Source organism: Zootoca vivipara, chromosome 1 (assembly GCF_963506605.1).
Source record: "Zootoca vivipara chromosome 1, rZooViv1.1, whole genome shotgun sequence".
Taxonomy (NCBI): Eukaryota; Metazoa; Chordata; class Lepidosauria; order Squamata; family Lacertidae; genus Zootoca; species Zootoca vivipara.
The window spans coordinates 71,561,543-71,581,862 of NC_083276.1; positions in this window are offsets into that span (position 1 = coordinate 71,561,543).

Genomic DNA, 20,320 nt, shown 5'->3' on the forward strand with positions numbered 1-20,320 from the left:
AATGCCTGCATCAAATTAAGGCTTGCAAATTACTGTACATTTAGGCTTGGAAGTTTTCAAATGGTTTTATATTTAGGTATACACAATTGTCCTGTAATAAACATGTGACTGTGGGGCTGAAGTTGAATCTCACATCTTTGGGGATTTTGAATCCTTTGGGGATACAAAACTCCTGCAGTGATTCACCTTACCCCTGGGTTACAATTGTGACCAAATCTTCACCACATTTTAATTTTTCTTGTGTCCTAGAGTTGTCCATGAAAGAATCCTAAAACTATACAGTAAAGTATTTATTACACAAATATTGAATAGAACTGGGGTTTTTTTATCCCACCCCAATGCATGAGTGTGTGTTGCATGCCCCCCATCAGTGCCCACATATTCACATGCAGACATCAATATTTCTTAGGAAGTGTTTGAAGGACACGATTCAGCATTTCAACCTTGCTGTCTATGACAGAGTCATCCATATGGGTCTGTTTTCTTTCTCGCATTGGATGTCCAAAAAGAAAGGAATGATCTAAAAACTGCTATAAAGTATAGCTACTTGTGCTTGAAAAAACCACCAATTCCTATCAATAAATTTACAGATACCTGTGAATTTATTCTATCTTAATTTAAAAGCTTCACGGGCAGGTGTTTTAAATGAAATATTGCTTGACATAATACTTCTCGCATAGTACAGATACAAAATCCAGAAAAAACAAGTACTTATTTGTAACCTAATGAATAAAGGCCAATCCTGTGATTGAGAACAATTATCTCCTAGACTAATAGCTTACTCATTCTGAGTGTGAATCCTTATGTAACCAAAGCAGAAGCAGCCACATATAAGAGAGAGGTTTCAGCAGGAACCAACCTAAGGTTTGCAGAAGTTCAAAAACTCTTTAGAAAAAGTCCAGGTGGATCTAAAAACAGCCTAACAAGAATTGAACATTCTTAAGAGAACATTGACCAACTATTGTGGAGGGAACAGAAAATCTGGGGGACAAGGGAAGTAGAATGGAGTACCTGGAAGTACCATGGCTGGCTGATATACTGAATAGGAGCATTCCACACTGCAGTGTTTTGTTGCAGCAGAGTGGCACTGTGGTCTAAACCACTGAGCCTCTGCAGATCAGAAGGTCAGTGGTTTGAATCCCCGCAATGGAGTGAGCTCCCCCACTGGTCTGTCCCACCTCCTGCCAACCTAGCAGTTCGAAAGTACACCAGTGCAAGTAGATAAACAGGTAACACTGCGGCGGGAAGGTAAAAAGCATTTCCGTGCACTCTGGTTTCCGTCATGGTGTTCTGTTGCGCAAGAAGCGGTTTAGTCATGCTGGCCACATGACCCAGAAAAGCTGTCTGTGGACAAACACCGGCTCCCTCGGCCTGAAAGCAAGATGAGCGCCGTAACCCCAGAGTCGGCTTTGACTGGACTTAACCGTCCAGGGGTCCTTTACCTTTTACCTTGTCCTAGAAATAAAGGCAGAAGAACTGCTGCTTATGAAGGTCTGATGACCTGGTATTTTCTGGTATCAACCATATTGCTGTATTATTTCTTCATAGGTATGTGGAGGTCACAAATACTGTATCACTGTATGAGTCTTTTGCATAAATGTTAAACAAAGCTTAGTTCTTAATCTTAAAACTTTTTTCCCCTGTTGCAAAGATAGGTCAGGCATGTCTAGAAAGGGAAGTGGTGCCCTTGCAACAGCTTGCTTGCAGTCTACTTTGAGGAAAGAATCTACTACCTTCCAAATCTTCCCCAAAGTGACCATCCCTTGAAATGAATTAGCTGCTGACCTGAGGTATAAACAGTGTCTAAATACCTAGATTTCTTCCCTGTCTTGGTATGGTTATAAAACAGTTTAACAGATCTTTTGAATAGCCCCCCCAATGATATGTAGCAAAACTTTCACATAAGGAGAGTTTAAGTGAGTAGCTGATGAAACCCAGCAAGAGTCAGCAGTTTGACCTTGAATATTTCGCATCTTGTATAAACTCCCGTAATTTCTGTTTGATTTCAGAGGAACTTACTTATAGGCTAGTGAATCCTGTAAATTCCATTTTCCAGAGCATTTCAGCTCGATGAGACCTAAACAGGGAGGTGGTAGTAGGTATGGAAAGGGATAGTTGGTGTCACTAGATTTCCTATATCAATGTTAAACGGAAGCTGTTTATTTTGACTGCAAGATGCTCTCTGAAGCAAATGTTGTTTCCTTCTTCAGCCCCCAACTCCCCCAAATACATGTGTTTAGCCACTTTGACTGATGCCACTCTGTGCTAGCTGAAGAAACAGATTTGGGAGAGGTGTCTGAAAGAGAATTTCCTATACCGGGTAATGATAAAGGCAGCTTCCTGGTCAGCAGTGATGGGAGGGAAATGAGAGAGGCAAAGGGACAGACAGGCACGAAGGGCAGGGAAATATGTGGAGGCAGTAAAAAAAGGGTGAAAAGGGATGAAATCTCAACTGACAGCAGTCCTAGGGCAGGATGATATTTGCATCATTTGTTATTGACACTTCAAAACCACCTAGAAATTCAATGGCAAAAAGTTCTACTGAGTGTACGGTGAACATATCACGTTAACACCATCCAAATAACTTGAAGCAAAGTGCACCATAGTCTTTATTTTGTGTTACATGATGAGATAGTGAATAGAACTGACAACCCCTTGATAACTGACCTCTTTAAATTCATTGTTTGCAATACTCTTGAGGTCCACCAGCCTTGTTTAAGATTGGTCATCCTTGCATTCAGGAAGACTATATGGAAGGTCCAAAAGCCACAGCAATGTGGGCACTTGCATACAAATTGTTCACTGAAGAATTTCTCAAAGGTTGGCAATCATAAGTCCCCCACTGGTAACAAAAATGTGAAGAGCCATTTCAATGCAAGGGAAATATTTTACTGGCAGGAAGAGTGAGGAGAGGTGACCAGGAAGATGTGATTCAAAAGAGAGAAGAAGAGGAAGATGAACAGAAGAGAAAAGAGTGGAGCATGGGTAAAAAGAATTAGCAACTTCATTGCTTTATGGGTCTCCAAGGGAACCTTTCATTTCATTTATTTATGATGGAGGAAAGGGCATAGGTAAGAATTATTAGGGATGTTGTATAAATTTTCTTTTTTAAAAGCGAAGGAAATAGTTTTCCCTCTGCAACAAAGAGTTCTGTGTTGAAACAATGGCCTCCCATGATTCTAATGGAGTAAGATATTCTGTGAAAATTAATACCAGTCATGGTATCTAATGTAATGCCCCATGACAAAATAGTTACCTATGCTTAAACAAAACTTCCATGAGTCTCTTGACATCCACTGTGCCAGAATCGATCTCACATGAGAGTGCCCTGTGGGCTTAAAGTTTAGGCGAATCTTGACACTCTTATATACCTTACATATTCAGGAAGCAAATTGAGGGGGGAAATGTAAAAGAGAACAGGAAATTCACCAAGTAACCAGATTTTCACTTTATCCTTCAAATGAACTTGACACATCACGCTTTCTCACATTCCTTTGTTCTAGCTATAATCTCCAGATTATTTTGGTAGCATTGAGTTACATCAAGAAGCATGACAGTCAGAGAGGCTATGATTCAATAGCAGTGGATATAAATATACATCTGAAGTTTATGATTAGGACAGTTTACCAAGACCTTTCTTGGTATGTTACTTTGTGTGAAAAAAAGAAGCATGAGGTCATGAGTCATACAATGATAGGGACACATAAAGCAGACAACTGTATGAACTCTGCTTTATGAAATTGACCAAGCTTTCTGGTGGAGGGGCCAGGAATCCATAATTTTAGTTCCTGTATTTTAGTTTTTAAATGGTTCTGTCTGTCCTGAGGTTTGCAACAACTTTTTTGTGGTGCAGCTTCACTTTAGTAGATTGATCTATAGTGTAGATCACTTAATGTGTGTGTGCATGTGTAGGGATGTAAGCTGGAATGTAGATGGTCCTGCCATGGGGTCTGTTTGGTCTAGCTAACTCCATAATATAATGTGTTCCTTGAGTTCTTTAACAACAGGATATGCTAAGAATTCAAAAAGTAAACATATATACATAAGCTTTCAGGACAGAGTGGGTTAAAAAGCTAAATACATGTGTAAATCACCACCTCAAGCAGCTTGTATATGATCTCATTATACTATTGCAAATAATATCTGTTATTAACTAGTACCAGTGATTAACTCCTACTAATAGCAACAATGGAACCTCTAGCTGTTTTCATTCTGGCTCACTACACATTCAGTCATTTCTGCACGGTTTACATTGTGAACTTTTCCACAGGGCAATATATGTGGGCAGATACTTTTCTTATCATTGCATATTTCTGGAGCCAAATCCAGAGACCCCCTGCACTCTGAACATACAACATTTGTTTTAAAAAAAGAGAGTGTTTTTCTTGATGGGGGAAAAATCTACTTAAGTGAGCTACTTTGCAGCTGGCATTCCACTATTATCAAAATGGGTCAGGATTTGAACCTGGGGACCTGGATCCAGTTGCCACTTCTCCAATGGTTTCATCCTGTGGCATTGAGCAAGTTCAAATATCATACCTCAGTCTACCATTGCGGAAATCATAGTGTTGAACCTCTTAAGTAAAGCTGACTCCATACATTGCATGCTTAGATCACACCTAAAATGTTGTAAGTATGCACCTAAAAAATGCAACATATGATTTTTGCTCATGTTTACAAATACGGAAACAGCCATCAGGCAGCCATAATTGCCTACAGCTTCCCACCCACTCAATGGCAAACACAGGCTTTCTTTTGCATAATGTGTACGTAGGGTGCTACGTAGGGTGAAAGCAGAGGCCAAAAAATGATGATAAAGTGAAATTTGTAAAACTATAAGTAGAGGACGGTCTAAGCAGATGAGGAACCGTCTCGGTGTCAGAGCACACACTTTGCAAGCAGAATATCCCAGGCTTGGTCCATGGCCTCTCCAGTTAAAATGATCCAGTAGCAGGTGATAGAAAGACATCTGTCTGGAGAGCCAGTCAGAACAAACAATAGTGGGCTAGGTCAAAAGTGTGATCTGATAGAAGTCAGCCTTGTATGCTTTCTAATTTAGTTGCTTCACAAAATTCACATTTGGAGGAGAAAGGATGCTTCCCTCAGGTCTTAGTCCTAGGCCCCAAAGTGTAGATTTCCTTCTACAATGGACAGAAAAGTAAAGTTGTATGGGAAACCGGTCTTCACTGTCCCAGTCATTTAGCAAGATAAAACCCAGGATGCTTCCAAACAACCTCTTTTACTGGACGTTCATCCTGGTTTGCTTGAAGGTAGGCTAGATGACATTGTGTCAAAGCAAGCATCACTACATACTTTCCCATGCATTTTCCTCTTACTTTCCTTATCTTAAAAAGTCCAATCTTTTGCAGAGGTGGGTTTGTAGCAGAAGACCTCTGAATCCACTGTAATTACAAGACCTGAATCTGCCAGTATGTGATTGAATCCCCCCCCCCAAATCCTGGAAATGCCCCAACACCTCACCTCAGTGTGCAAACTGGAACAACACATTTCCACTTTGACTTCAACGAAAAGGAAGGATAATTCAGAGTAGCTATAAGCATATTATACAAAATAATGGTATATTTGCTTTACAATGCAGAAAACATGAAGCTCCTTAAGTGTTGTGGGGAAAATATCCCATTCTAACTTTGAGTCATGGTTTCGCCAGTACACACTACTACTACTACTACTAGTAGTAGTAGTAGTAATAGTGATACTAATATCAGTGATACTAATATCAATAGATAAGCTTATTTGTAGGCACATTTTCAAAACGCAATTATTATTATTATTATTATTATTATTATTATTATTATTATTTATACCCCGCCCTTCTGGCTGGGTTTCCCCGGCCACTCTGGGCGGCTTCCAACAAATACCAAAATACATTAAAATATCACAGATTAAAAACTTCCCTAAACAGGGCTGACTTTAGGTGTTTTCTAAATGTCAGGTAGTTGTTTATCTCCTTGACCTCCGATGGGAGGGCATTCCACAGGGCGGGCGCCACTACCGAGAAGGCCCTCTGCCGGGTTCCCTGTAGCTTTGCTTCTCGCAGTGAAGGAACCGCCAGAAGGCCCTCGGCACTGGATCTCAGTGTCCGGACTGACCAACGCGGTTGGAGACACTCCTTCAGGTATATAGGACCGAGGCCATTTAGGGCTTTAAAGGTCAGCACCAACACTTTGAATTGTGCTCGGAAACATACTGGGAGCCAATGTAGATCTCTTAGGATGGGTATTATGTGGTCTCGGCAGCCGCTCCCAGTCACCAGCCTAGCTGCCGCATTCTGGATTAATTGCAGTTTCCGGGTCACCTTCAAAGGTAGCCCCACATAGAGCGCATTGCAGTAGTCCAAGCGGGAGGTAACTAGAGCATGCACCACTCTGGTGAGACAGTCTGCGGGCAGGTAGGGTCTCAGCCTGCGTACCAGATGGAGCTGGTAGACAGCTGGCCTGGACACAGAATTAACCTGTGCCTCCATGGACAGCTGTGCTTATTATTCAGCAGTTAAAAAAAAGCTGTGCTTATTATTCAGCAGTAAAAAAAGCTACTGCTATTCTAGGCTGCATCAACAGAAGTATCAGGTCCAGATCAAGGGAAGTAATAGTACCACTCTATTCTGCCTTGGCCAGACCCCACCTGTAGTCCTGTGTCCAGTTTTGGGTGCCACAATTTAAGAAAGATGCTGACAAGCTGGAACATGTGCAGAGGAAAGCGACCAATATGATCAAGGAGGAATGGTTGAGGGAGCTGGGTATGTTTAGCAGACTGAGAGGAGATAGGATAGCCATCTTTGGATATCTTAAGGGTGGTCACATGGAAAGCAAGCTTGTTTTCTCCAGCTGCGGAGGGTAGGACTTGAACCAATGACCATTGTTACAAGAAAGGAGATTTCAACTAAACATCAGGAAGACCTTTCTGACAGTAAGAGGTGTATGATAGTGGAACAAACTATTTTGGAAGGTGGGGGACTCTGCTTCACTGGAGGTATTTAATCAGAGGTTTAGTGGGCATCTGTCATAGGTGCTTTTAATTGAGATTCCTGCATGGCAGAGGGCTGAACTAGATGTCCTTTGCAGTCCCTTCCAAGTCTATGATTCTATGAATCTTCAACAATACAATAAAAATGCAACAATCTTTTCAATCTGGAAATGTTAGACTGAAAAACCTGGATGTCACAACTTGATTCATAAAACCACTTGGGAATACCTGTTTTTGATGAGGTGATTTGGATCTTCACATTCTTTTGTAAGACTTCTCCTGCTTATACGGGGAAGCAGGGGCGGTGGGGGCAGGCCGCCCTGAGTGGCCTGATCCCAAGGGCGCCATCGCAGCTGCCCGCCCCACCCCAAAAAGCGCGCCTCGCCCCAAAATGCGCACCCTGCCTCAAAACACGCATCCCGCCCCCAGAACGCGCATCCCGCCCCTGCGTGTGGCGTGCCCCGCCCCCAGAACGTGCGCTACATCCCTGGGGGCAGCGCGCCTGCTCTCTGCCCCGGTGGCGGAGCATGAAGCTCTGGCGCTGGAGGGGAGGACAGGGGGGGGCGTATTTGGCCCTCTGTGTCAGCTTTCCCCAGCTGCCGCGCCAAACCCATCAGCTAGCCAATAGGGCTGGCTTGGGGGCAGGGTTTAAGCGGCCGTGGCGGCACTGGGTCCCCATTCTGCTTCCTGTTTTCATTGGTTCTAGGTCAAGGAGAGAAGGAAGGAGATATCACTTTCCAAGCAGAAGATGCTTCTTTAGTTGCTGTGGTGCAAACTAATGCTTGAACAGACTTGAGCCTTCCCCCCCACCCCCACCCCCAGTTTCTTGGACTCTGCTCCTTTGAGAAACTGCAACAAAGCTCAGTCAATGAGTGGTGTGTCCTCTCTTAGTTTCCTCCAGTTTCTTCTCTTCATTTCTTCACCTCTGTCCCTGTATTAAGTCAAGCATTTTTATTCTAGCTGTATCTTTAGTTTACATTTCCTGTAAACAGTTGGCCATTAAAATAAATTTCACGTACCTAGTAAAACATTCCTCCCATTTTTGTTCCCTTCCTAATATCACATTTTAATACAGAACATACTTCTGCATCAGCCTAAGTTTAAAACGACAATTAATTACTCCAGCAAGCATTAAATAATCGTAAAAATTTACATGTATTGTTGTGTTTTGTTTACAGCATGAGAATAATAGGCCCAAGCTGATTGTGTCACAAAGTTTGCTGCCAATATTCCCATTTATGTCAGGGAGAAAGAAAAAATGGGTCTCATGGGTGTAAAGCAGAAGAACAGATTGTTGTTGACATTTACCAGTTGTTACTATCTTTTTAGCCAGTAAGTAAGAAATCCTAGAAAATTGTCATGGGTTGGATCCTGCTCTCCCATGAGTGGAGTTCTATTCACAGGATGCTTCACAGGAGAAAGCGGGAGAGACCACTTTTGCTGATTCTCCCTTCAGCCTTCTGTCGATCCTGAAAAGCCAGAGGTTGGGAGACCCTTTGCAACAGCATGATAGGTGACAGTTGGGGCTGCCAAGGGAAAGTGGAATCAGCAAAAATCACTTCCTTTGCCTCCACCTCCAGTGGAACTTTCCACTAGATCAGAGCTTCCTCCACAAATGGAAGGAATCCTACTATTTGCGGAAGGCCATATCTCTAGATGCAAACTGACATTAGCAAGATTTGCCACTGAGAGCAGCTGAGAACAGAGAAATTTTATCAACATTTCCCCATTACAGAATCGGACATTAACCAGAAAATCTCAACTTCTATGAATTGCATGCAAAGGTCAACATTCACCAGAATTCTGACCTGAACATATAAAAAGCATGTCTTGACAAGAGCCACGACCAACAGACATCTGGTTTTGAACTGCTGTCAAATATGGGTGTACTATTTCATTCAACTCTCTTTATTTCATTTTAGCGTTCAGGAAATTTGTGACCACAGCATTGCTGCATGCTGTATTTGTTCAAGAACTGGTGAGTGTTGAGAAAAATCAATACACAGGGTTCAAACCTGCAAAGTTGTACTTAGTGCAAGGGATCATTCCCTTAAAATATTTCATTTATGTTAAGTTAACTTACAAAGGATCGGGCCTTTCCTTTATTTTGAATAAAATGGCAAAATGTCATTTTAAGGGCTGTGCAATTACCTTTCAAATTCTACATGTTGAAAATACAGGAGGAAACATGTCTGCAAGACTGAGTTGGTTTCTTCTGTTGAATATTACATTATGTAAGTAGGTGATTCATTCAAATGCAGATGACAGGATATATATGTTGGAATAGTAGATAGAATGCAATTTAAAATCAGATGGAACCAATACGTGGCATGAAATAAAAAAAGACACCTGAAATCCCAATTTTTCATTGGACAGCAGATTATTCTGCATGCTGAATTATTAAATCCATATTGTCAGCTTTCATCACTGCTTCCTGCCTGCAGACGAGCCACTATTTAAAGAGAGATCCACTGCAGATGGATGTCATAGTGGAACATGTTGGCTTTGTGATTGGCAGCTAAAATGGAAATGGTTGAATGTAGGGATGTACCAAGTAGCAATTATGAGCTGGGACAGCTGTGTAAGCAAGGCTAGAAATGCTAAACGAAAGCAGAATTTAATGTACTTTGTTGTGATAAAATTATATCTTTGTGCAGAAAGCTTATTCTTCTTCACTAGTGAGGGAGCTTTGTTATGCTGAATTCTCCTTATTCCAATATATCATATGCCTGCATCAAAAGGCCCACAGAATGTATGAATGTACCTTTCCCCTCCAATGCTTTTTCAGTTGATGTTCAATAAGTGTTTGTGGAATCACTTAATCAACTCAAATATACATTGAATTGTTTGTGAATGCAGTCAATTTTAGAATGAATTTAAAAGTATTTTTCTCTGCTCATTCCTGATCAAATTCTAAACATTCATGAATTTAGTGAGTACAGTACAGATTGCTTTTGGTCGTAATTCAAAACACACTGCCCTTCTCCTTCTTCCAGGTCACTTTATGTTAATATTATTTAATTCCCACCCTTGATTATATGAATATTTTGGAAGGTCCTGAAATTTTTGCTGTGGAGTCCTATACATGCCTACTCAGAAGTAAGTCTCATTGAATTCAATGTGGTTTCCTCCAAGGCAAGTACTGTAAGTGGTTATAGGACTGTAGCCTCATACAAAAGTGTTTGTGGAGTTTGTTTTACTCCACAGACAACCCCAATGATTTCACTGGCACACACTACAGAACAAAGGATAACAGGATCAGGCCTTGGTGGATTCTCATTTCCTTCAGATGTGATTTATGTATGACATCACACTCAAATTAATCATGCTATAAAATTTTGAATAAATCCATGCTCCAAGGTTTTCTCCAGTAATTGCTTATGATGTAAGTCCTTTAATAAGAGTAAGTTAAAATTACATGGTAATGGCCCTTTGAAAAAAGAAGCAGCAATAAATCTCCAATTTCAGTGAGCTGCATAAAAGGCAGTTATGTCACTGCTGCAGATAAAGTACAGAGACACCACTGGCATTCTATTATGTAATTGCTTTGATATTTAGCAAGCAGACATAGATACTAATGTGAACTGTTAGATTTGCCTAGCTAACCATAGGTCAAAATCATGGTGGCTTTGCTAGAGGAACAGTCAGTTTTAAACATATTTTCACAAATTCAGCAACAAATGCAAGACACCCACTTGGAGAAAATGGATGCTTAGCTTGTTGTGTTCTTTTGAAACAGCAAATGAAACCATTCTGCCCTGGCTAAGATCTATTATTAGGTCTCCTTAGTTCTAGTTTGACATTCTAACAACTATACAGTACTATGTTGCCTCTCTTCACACACATATCTTCACAAAACCACTTCCGCGCCTGCGACGGAGGTGGTGTTGTGGGCAGGCCCGACAGAATTCTCGCGATGGGGCTGAGAGCTCAGCCTCTTCGCGTTTGGCCGTTCCTGCCTCCGTCAGTCCCAGTCCGACCGATGGGGTCGGCCGGGGGGCGGGGCTTGCTTCCTTTTAAACAACCCGGAGGCGGGAAACTTCCTCTTTGCCCCTTGCTCGCCTGCTAACCAATAAAGTTGTGGCCTTATTCGCCCACTTAAATCTATTCATTTGTGTCTTGTGTTTTATTTTCACGGGGAGGGAGGGACATTGCCACACAACTTGCCTGCAAGATGTTGTGATGAAGATGGTGATTTGACCAAGGCCATACATGCTCTGCTCAAGAGCATACTAGAATCTAAACTCAGCATCTTACTCCTCTTTGCCAAGTGATTCTGCTTCCAGATGAATGGCAGAGAAAGTCTTTCATTCTGATTCTGCAAGTTTAGGGCTGTCACAGGGCCGGCTCTAGGTAGAGTCCCGGGCTGGCTTCCGCGTGGAAGCCATGCTGCGCCCTGCGAGGGCGGGGGTAACGGAGCGATCTCCGCCCCTCAGCGCCAGGGCGTGCGACCTGCTCAAGACTGCCCTGGGCTGTCATGTTCTAGAACAGGGACAACCACCTAAACACATGCACACACATGTCCCTGTCACACTCCTTTCCCCTTCCTTCTGCTCTCATTTACCAACAGTGCAGCCATAACCACACTTCCAAAGTTGCAAAAGAATGTTTTATGAGTGGGCCTCTGGCTCCACCCGCAGATATCCCTTTCCACCTATAGGGAAAGTGATCCACAAACTTCTATGATCTCCGGGATTCTCTCCATAGAACCATAGGGTTGTGTCCTGAATGAAGCATCTGCTCAATGGCTATGTAATAGAGAGGCTAAAGAGTTGTGTTCTTTTTATTAAAACACACACACACACACACACCACATACACATACACAACAAACACATGCAATGAACAGTCCTTAAATGTTAACGATATACTGTGCCTGGGCTGATTAATCTTGGGTGTTTATCCCTTTGAAAAATCCCCAGGGTGCAAGTGGTTTTATTAAAAGACCCAATGTAAATTTAAACCAGTATGGATTACTTGAAATGTTAGCTACGTCTAAGCGGCAATAAATCAATATCCAGAAGTGCACTGGAACTTCTTGATAAAACCTCATGTGGAAAGACCACTCCTTTTTTTTTTTTTACTCCCAAGTAAACAGCTAAAATAATAATGAAAATTGTTTAATTTGTATCTCAGTCATGCAAATACGCACATCCATTCCAAGTAGCTCAAGCACTGCAATATATGGAAAGATATCTTCAGAGGATAACTAAGGTTAGCCCTAGGTATCTCAGATAAATTCTCAAAATTCTAATTTATGTATGAGTTTGGAATGTTCTGGCATTCTAAATTTGGCCCTCCCATCTTATATGTACCATCAGTTTCCGTGGCAAATTAATTAATAGTCTTGCGTGCTACAGAAAGATTATTTATTTATTTGTACTGCAACAACATTATTCGGACGCAGCTGCTTCCATGTGACATCTTTAACAATTAGCTACTATAGCAACACACCACCTATACTTGGCCAAGTAAAAAGTCCCACTCTCCCAACAAAACGGAATATGTCAGGTATCTACTTAATAAAAGATAGGGCTGTGCACTGGCCAAAAGATTTGCCTTGTATCTGTAGCACTGTATCATTCGAATTTGAGTTGTTATTAGGGTCTGAATCAGCGTTGTTAAATCTCGAGCTCTTTCTTTCCATGGGGAATCTAAAAATGGGTATATCGTCTTTCCTTTTCACATAAGTGTATGAAATTTGCAGGCAAAGGAGTTCCTCCAGAGGGATTAAACCTGCTAAATTGCTAGCAGATCCTTCCAGCGTTTCCATTAAAGTTTTGTTGGGGGGGGGAGGTTTGTTCTGCCTTTAAAGAAAAAGTCTGTGACATTTTCCCTGTCATAATTGGATGCAATTTGCAGGCATGGTCACCCCTTCGGAGAGGGAGGAATACTGCCAGCTATCAGAACCATACATGAGCTCGTTCTCCTTCTCTCACAATGGCAGACTTTACCATTTAAGAGGTGGGCAAAATGGAAATCACTAAATGTCCCTTAGTGTTTTGTAGGCAATCAGTCTGGAAACTGGTGACATGAGGGAGTTGCAGTGAGCAACACAACTAGCAGCTTAGTACCAGACCTGGAAGTGGGGGTGGATGAAAATGTCAATAATTCTGGTCAGTAAATATTCAGAGAGCAAAAAATCCTACTTCTGTATGCCTCTAATGGGACAAGGGACAGATTTGGGCTATGCATGGGATGGTGAAGTAGGAATTCACACATCTCTAGTGACGGCGACAGTACAAGTCCTTCTGTTACGTTTGCCAATTGTCCACTAAAACCCATTCATCTACTGCAGAATAATTGCTTTTGTCACTCAGCTAATCCCAGTGTGCTCCAAAATGGAGCAGGTGGCTCTTTGTGGGAGTGCAAGAAGATCCAAGGGACATGAAGAGATTTCTAGCTGTCATAAGAAACCTTTGGATGGGAGCCATCAAGAATCTGAGAAGCTTCAAGCCTGCCGCTACTTGTGAAGCAAATGCGATGTAGCTGTCTAAGGGTATGGAGAAATGTTCTTCAACTGAAAGCAGAACAGCACATCCCCATTTTGGGATGGCAAACAGAACATGTGTAAACATGCGTAAACGGAGGGTGGTATCGCTGTGCATGTTTTCCTGTACAGCTCCATGCAATGGCAGCAGAACAGGGCGGAAGGCATCTGCTCTAAAGATGTGGCACGAAACAAGGAATTTGCTCTAGTCCTTGAAGGACCCAAGAACATTGCTCCATGTGGGTGGTGCAGAAGGACAGTGAATGCCAGGACCGTATGAATGTAGAATGGATGCCACACTTGTTCTGAAGCCTGTTTGAGATATTTTATTGGATCCAGCATCTTCCATCCACAAACATTTTGCAATCCACCATAGGGATACTGCTAGTGCTGAGAGGCAATGCTTGCCAATTCCTCTCTTCCCCTACAGGGCCTTCTCGGTAGTGGCACCCGCCCTATGGAACACCCTCCCATCAGATGTCTAGGAAATAACTACAGTCATTCCTCGATTTAAGTACGCTTCTGTTTGAGTACTTTCAGTTAAGTACTCCGCAGACCCATCTGGAATGGATTAATCCACTTTCCTTTACTTTCAATGGGAAAGTTCACTTCAGGTTATGTACGCTTCAGGTTATGTACGCTTCAGGTTAAGTACAGACTTCCGGAACCATTTACACCCATACTTTGGGTTAAGTACGCTTCAGGTTGAGTACTCCGTGGACCCGTCTGGAACGGATTAATCCACTTTCCATTACTTTCAATGGGAAAGTTCGCTTCAGGTTAAGTATGCTTCAGTTTAAGTACTCCGCGGACTGTCTGGAACAGATTAATCCACTTTCCATTACTTTCCATTACTTTCAATGGGAAAGTTCACTTCAGGTTAAGTACGCTTCAGACTTCAGACTTCCGGAACCAATTGTGTACTTAAACCGACGTACCTGACTTAAACCGACGTATCTGACTTTTAGAAGACATCTGAAGGCAGCCCTGTTTAGGGAAGTTTTTAATGTTTGAAATTTTATTGTGTTTTTAATTTCCTGCTGGAAGCCGCCCAGAGTGGCTGGGGAGGCCAGGCCAGATGTGCGAGGTATAAGTAATAAATTATTATTAAAAATTATTATTATTACAACCCCCGACACCACTGCCACACTGTTCCAGAGGGTCTGCAATATGGGAGGAGGTGTGTGGTCTTGACTGGGAGTTGGCAAAAGCTGCACCCTTTCCCAAACAACAGGAGTACCCTCTGAGCAGGGCTCACTAATTTCAATATCTTGCGCACGAGTCCCTCCATATGACCTGCTTACTGAGCATTCATCCCAATTTACTTCCACAGAGGTTACAGTATATCTGGTCTTTATGTAGCATCTGTTCTTATCGGTTTGCAGGGTGGTCATACAATGAACACTTCTGCATTCATCTTGTATTTATTCCACTTCCCAGTGGTTCATCCCACACTTTTTGGTTTGTTTCCCCATCACTTTCCAAACCACAACAAAATCTGATTCATATCTAAAGTGGATTTTTTGTGCTAGGGCGACAGAGCTGCCCAAGTCTGAAGTTCCAGTATACGCTAGATTCCCTCCCACAAAATAGTGACAGTCTGAAGACTGCATTCTGAATGAAGCAAAGTGTTGGAAAAGACATCTGCTTATTTTGGCTTTAAAGATGGGCTTGTAAGTTACGTCAAAACCCAAAGTGGCCTGTTATATGAGGACACCTTCTTTCTTCTGGTGCAATTGGTTTGTCAGCTTTCCCAGATGCTGCACATAAATGAAAGTATTCTTAAAACATTCATCACTTTTTAAATTATTTAAAGAAGTATTTTCTTTTAGTGGAAGTTAATGCTGTATTTTTCATAGAAAATGGAGCCTCTAACATTGCCACAACTGATCCATCTGATCATAAAAAACACAAAATAAAATGCATTAAAAAAGTCATATTGTCTAATCCTATACTTGGAAACATTTCACTTGCTTGTTTGGTATCCTTTTATAAACCTTCAGGGAAGGGTACTTCACAAATTTATTAGATCATAGTCTCCGTTTTAAGATTTTCTCTAAACTTTCCTAAAGCTATGCGGCTGCAATTTAATTCTGTATCCTTTCCCATCTTTCTGATGCTTGACTCACTTGTTTAAGTTACCTGTTCTGCTAAGATCCTTGTGCAAAACACCTTGCGCTTTTGGCATTCTGTTGCTGACTTTATCCTGTTGTGACTTTATCCTGTCCTTGAATTGATAATGTGCATGATGAACCTACCTTGTGGAATAGACTTCATGACTTGCCGCTCTTTGCAGCTTTTCAGATGTGCAGGGAGCCATTGCTACAACTAGTGCAGACTTGCTGGCGTACTACATAAAAGAAGTGTAGCCAGACAGGTGATTGGGGCTCTGGGACTCCATGCTGATATTTTCAGATTAGTATTGATAATCATTTGGTTGCCCAGGAGCATGGACATAAACAGTGGGTGAAAGACCCTGGCTAATACAAACAACACTGTTGGCACAAACAACTCTTGCACAAATGCAGTTCCGTTTGTCTGAAACAGGACAGCAAGGTATGTATTAGTAGAAGGGAATAGCATGTCATAACACTGAATCCAGATCTTCTGGAGTTTTGGCTTGCACAGACATCCATTGGATGAGGTCTCAATACAGTTGTTTCCTCTTTTTAATGCAAGCAGGGGCATAGGAAGGGGGGTGGGGGTGGGCCACCCCAAGTTCCACTGTGGGAGGGGTGACAAGATGGCCTCTGCCTCCCCCCAGCTGTAGAGCATCTACGGGCACACGCCGCCCCGGGTGCCGGAGAGGGTTCCTCTGCCACTGAATGCAAGACTTTTAGATACATGAGCAACAGTCTTGTTCGCCAGCCTCACTATGCAAAGGGATCAACAAGACTCGCAGTGGTTCCCAACCTTTTTTTGGCCATGCCCCACCTAAGCATCTCTAAAATCCTGACCCCCCCCCATGACATATAATTCTTACTATTCAAAAAGTGGGAGCCTGGGTGGCGCTGTGGGTTAAACCACAGAGCCTAGGGCTTGCCGATCAGAAGGTCGGCGGTTCAAATCCCCACGACGGGGTGAGCTCCCGTTGCTCGGTCCCAGATCCTGCTAACCTAGCAGTTCGAAAGCATGCCAGTGAGATAAATAGGTACCGCTGCTGTGGGAAGGTAAACGGCATTTCCGTGTGCTCTGGTTTCTATCATGGTGTTCCATTGCGCCAGGAGTGGATTAGTCATACTGGCCACATGACCCAGAAAGTTGTCTGTGGACAAACGCTGGCTCCCTCGGCCTGAAAGCGAGATGAGCATTGCAGCCCCCATAGTCGCCTTTGACAGGGCTCAACCGTCCAGGGGTCCTTTACCTTTTACCTATTCAAAAATTGAAGTCCTATTCACGTGGAGGAAGCCTAAAGGCCATTAACTGTTAGTAACTCATTCTCAAATTGCCCCCCTTAAAAATCAAATTGCATGTGCCCCATGTTGGGAACCATGGCTCTAGAGAGTGCAACATGCCCAAGGCTTCTTTCCAACGGTGGAGCTGAAAAGGATCACCCCTGCTCTTTCCCCATCCCCAAACAAAGATGGAAATATATATATATATATATTCTAAACTTGCCAGGAGACTGGAGATCAACCACCCAGCAGCTGCAGAGCCACAGAAAGCTGGTGTGCTTCCACTTCCTTCCACTGGCTTCAGCCTGGAGGTTTATCCTTGACCTCATGCTGCATTTCAAAGGTACAGCAGGAGGTTAGGAGCAAGACACTGTCAGGTGATTATGAACTTTTGGCTAGCCATCAAGGACACCCGGAATTCACTGACCCTTATAAACAATGCTCTGGTTATGAATTAAACAACTACACATATCCTGCTATTCGTCCAAGAATGGAGAATGGCTTTTACATATGGTTCCCCAGAGGTCTTCATCCAAGCAGGCTGAGGAGCCAGATCCACTTACTGTTAACAGTGGAATTACATCATATGCCTTTTAGGTTTTTCTCTTAATTCACCATCTCAATCAAGTCCTTCGTTATTTCTTTCTGCCTTAAACCTATCCAGTTCCTATTGCGTTTAATCACGTGCCTTCTATTGCAAATGCTTTATCAATGTTTGTACTATCCCCTGAATCCTCTCCCATTTGCCAGTCTCTCTCTTGAACTTTGGCGCCCCAAAGTGACCACAACACTGTAAATGCATCCTCACCAGTGGATTACAGACAGAGTGCTCTGCCCATCTTAAAAATTAAGCCTCAACATAAATATAACTGAGCTCTTGGACTGGTTGAGTAATTTGAACTGAATCATGCATTTGCTAAATTATTCAGCTTTACTATTTCCCAGCCAAGATTTTCAGAGAATCTGTATTCAGTTATTGCTTTAATCTTAACAAAGGTGATCTATTTTTCTCTCCATCCTCAAAGTGTTCTGCTAGTCTTACCACCCTCTAAATGACTGTGACTGGACTGCTGGTGAAATGAGGATGAGAGACTCGTCAGAAAACTTGACAGGAAGGCAGGGGGGGGGGGGAACTGGTCTGACTAGTCAACTAGCTGAACAAATGGTTGATTCACCAGTACATCTATCCCACATTTTATTTATACTTACACAGTGCTCTAAACAAATGAAATAATGTGTAGTATTACAAATTTGATTGTCAATAAATATTATTGTGAATGGTTTTGTCTGACTGATGGGTGACTAAAAAAGAGCGTTTTAATGTTCTGCTGTATGTTTGAAATGCAGCATGAGGTAAAGGACAAACCAACGTCTCTCTCTGATCTCCCTGCAGCCTGAAGCCAGTAAAGGGCAATGGAAGCACACCAGTTTTCTCCGGCTCTGCATCTGCTGGGTGGTTGATCTTTAGCCTCCTGGCAGGTTTAGAAAAACAGCTAGATGGGATTTAATGGGCTGAAATCTCTCTCTAGACCTTGGAATATAACACCCATCAGTCTTCGGGGAGCGACAGAAATTCAGCTAGAAGGTCTTCAATTTAGAACACAAATGTCAGTTCAAACTCAAGCTGAAGGGACTGGTCATTCTGAGTACAAGCTATATTTCATTAAAATCTATGAGAAATCCACATCTGTTTCAATGGATTTAGCTTGCTAAGAGGCCACACGTCCAACCATAGAAAGAGGAGTGCTCAGTTTCTTAACATTCTGTGATAGCTAACCAATAGAATTGCCTTTTGAATACATAAATTTAGGGTGTATAAGTGGCTGTAATTCTAGGCAAAGTTAGGTTCATTTAAGACTGCAATTAATTCTGCTTTGGGTTGGGCTAGAAAACCATACTTGCCATTTTCATATGCAGAAAATAAACCCATCAATGTTACAGCATATTCAACAGCTCACTAGCAAGCAGCCTTCACTCATTCATAACACAGAGATATAAAGCCACTTCATAGACTCGCTACAAATTAGAAGCATAATAAATAAGATAATGTTGATAAGGCTTCCAAAACAACCATTCAAAAGCACCTAAAGGCATGAAAACGCCATGAAAAATAAGACTCTGATGCTACAGAACAGAAAAGCAAAAAATACGCTCATGGATGAGTAAGTTATTATTTGACAGAGGGAAAGTGGGAGACAGGAGGAGGGAAGGAGGGAAAGAGGGTGAAGGAACAGAGGGAGATCCACTTATCTCATCATAACTAAATGGAGATTTACTGCTGCTATCACTGGATATTTTAAACCCAGGCACATCAAATAAGGAACAGCCACAAGAGTTTAATCGTGTGGTATGCATTCTGTTTCCATAGCTGATTTTTTTTACAAACCGCACACTGACATATTGTCTTGTTTTATCTGCATGCCCCAAATTTTTTTCTGGCAATCCCTGCATTGGGTCAATCTAGGGAACATATATTGATAATGGAAAATAAGCTTAGATTTCATGACTCTCAATCCATAGTTTCTTGGGAATATATGCCTGTTCTGGTTGTTTTTAGAAACTGCATTATCTGCTCGGAATAGGTGGCTGACTCAGTCAAAGAGCACTGCATTGCACAGAATGAATTGTTTCTGAGAAGCTCTGTGGCTTAGGGCGCTAAAGAGAATTACTTGGCATAAATAGGGCTGGCAACGCTTCAATTTTAAAAATGCTGGTTGGGCCTGGGAGTGGCATTGTGTGGGTCAAAACAGACATTATCCCAGGAAAACTTAAAGGGTGCTTGGTTCAATCCACGTGAATGTGCAGACACAAAAGCAGAAAATTTAAAAAGAAAATTAAAACAGAATTCTTTTTTTCCCCTTGCCGCCTGTCTAGGATCAATGGACATACATCTAGATAGGCTAAAGAAATAATATTCTTCCCCATGCTTTATCGCTGCTTGCGTAATGAGAGACTAGCTTGGAATTCAGATGATGTCCTTGAGAACAACACAAAGAAATAATTGTACAGTGTAAAATTTACACTGTAAATTTACAGCATAATCAGCACTGTGGTTTTCAGCATATGGGCAGGCAGCATATTCACGTCTTATCTACAGTCTACCCATGCTGCAGGTAACAGTGATTTTCTGTGATTTTCTAGCTACACAAATGTACTGCGAAATCTGGAGGAAACCTGCTACTCCTCCAGTTCCACAACCAGATAGTATTTTTATTTCCCCCCCCCTCGTAGTTCTCTAACATATGAAACTGCTCCAACCTAGGTTACACTTACACTTCACAGACCCTCCAAGTGTCCCTATTTTCCAGGCACTGTCCTGGATTTACAGAAGCTGTCCTGGTTTCTGATTTGATCCCAGAATGTCCCTCTTTTCTTTAGGATGTTCCTATCTTCATCAGAGAAATGTTGGAGGTTATAAAGTCATGTAGCTATACAACAGATAAGGGGGGTGC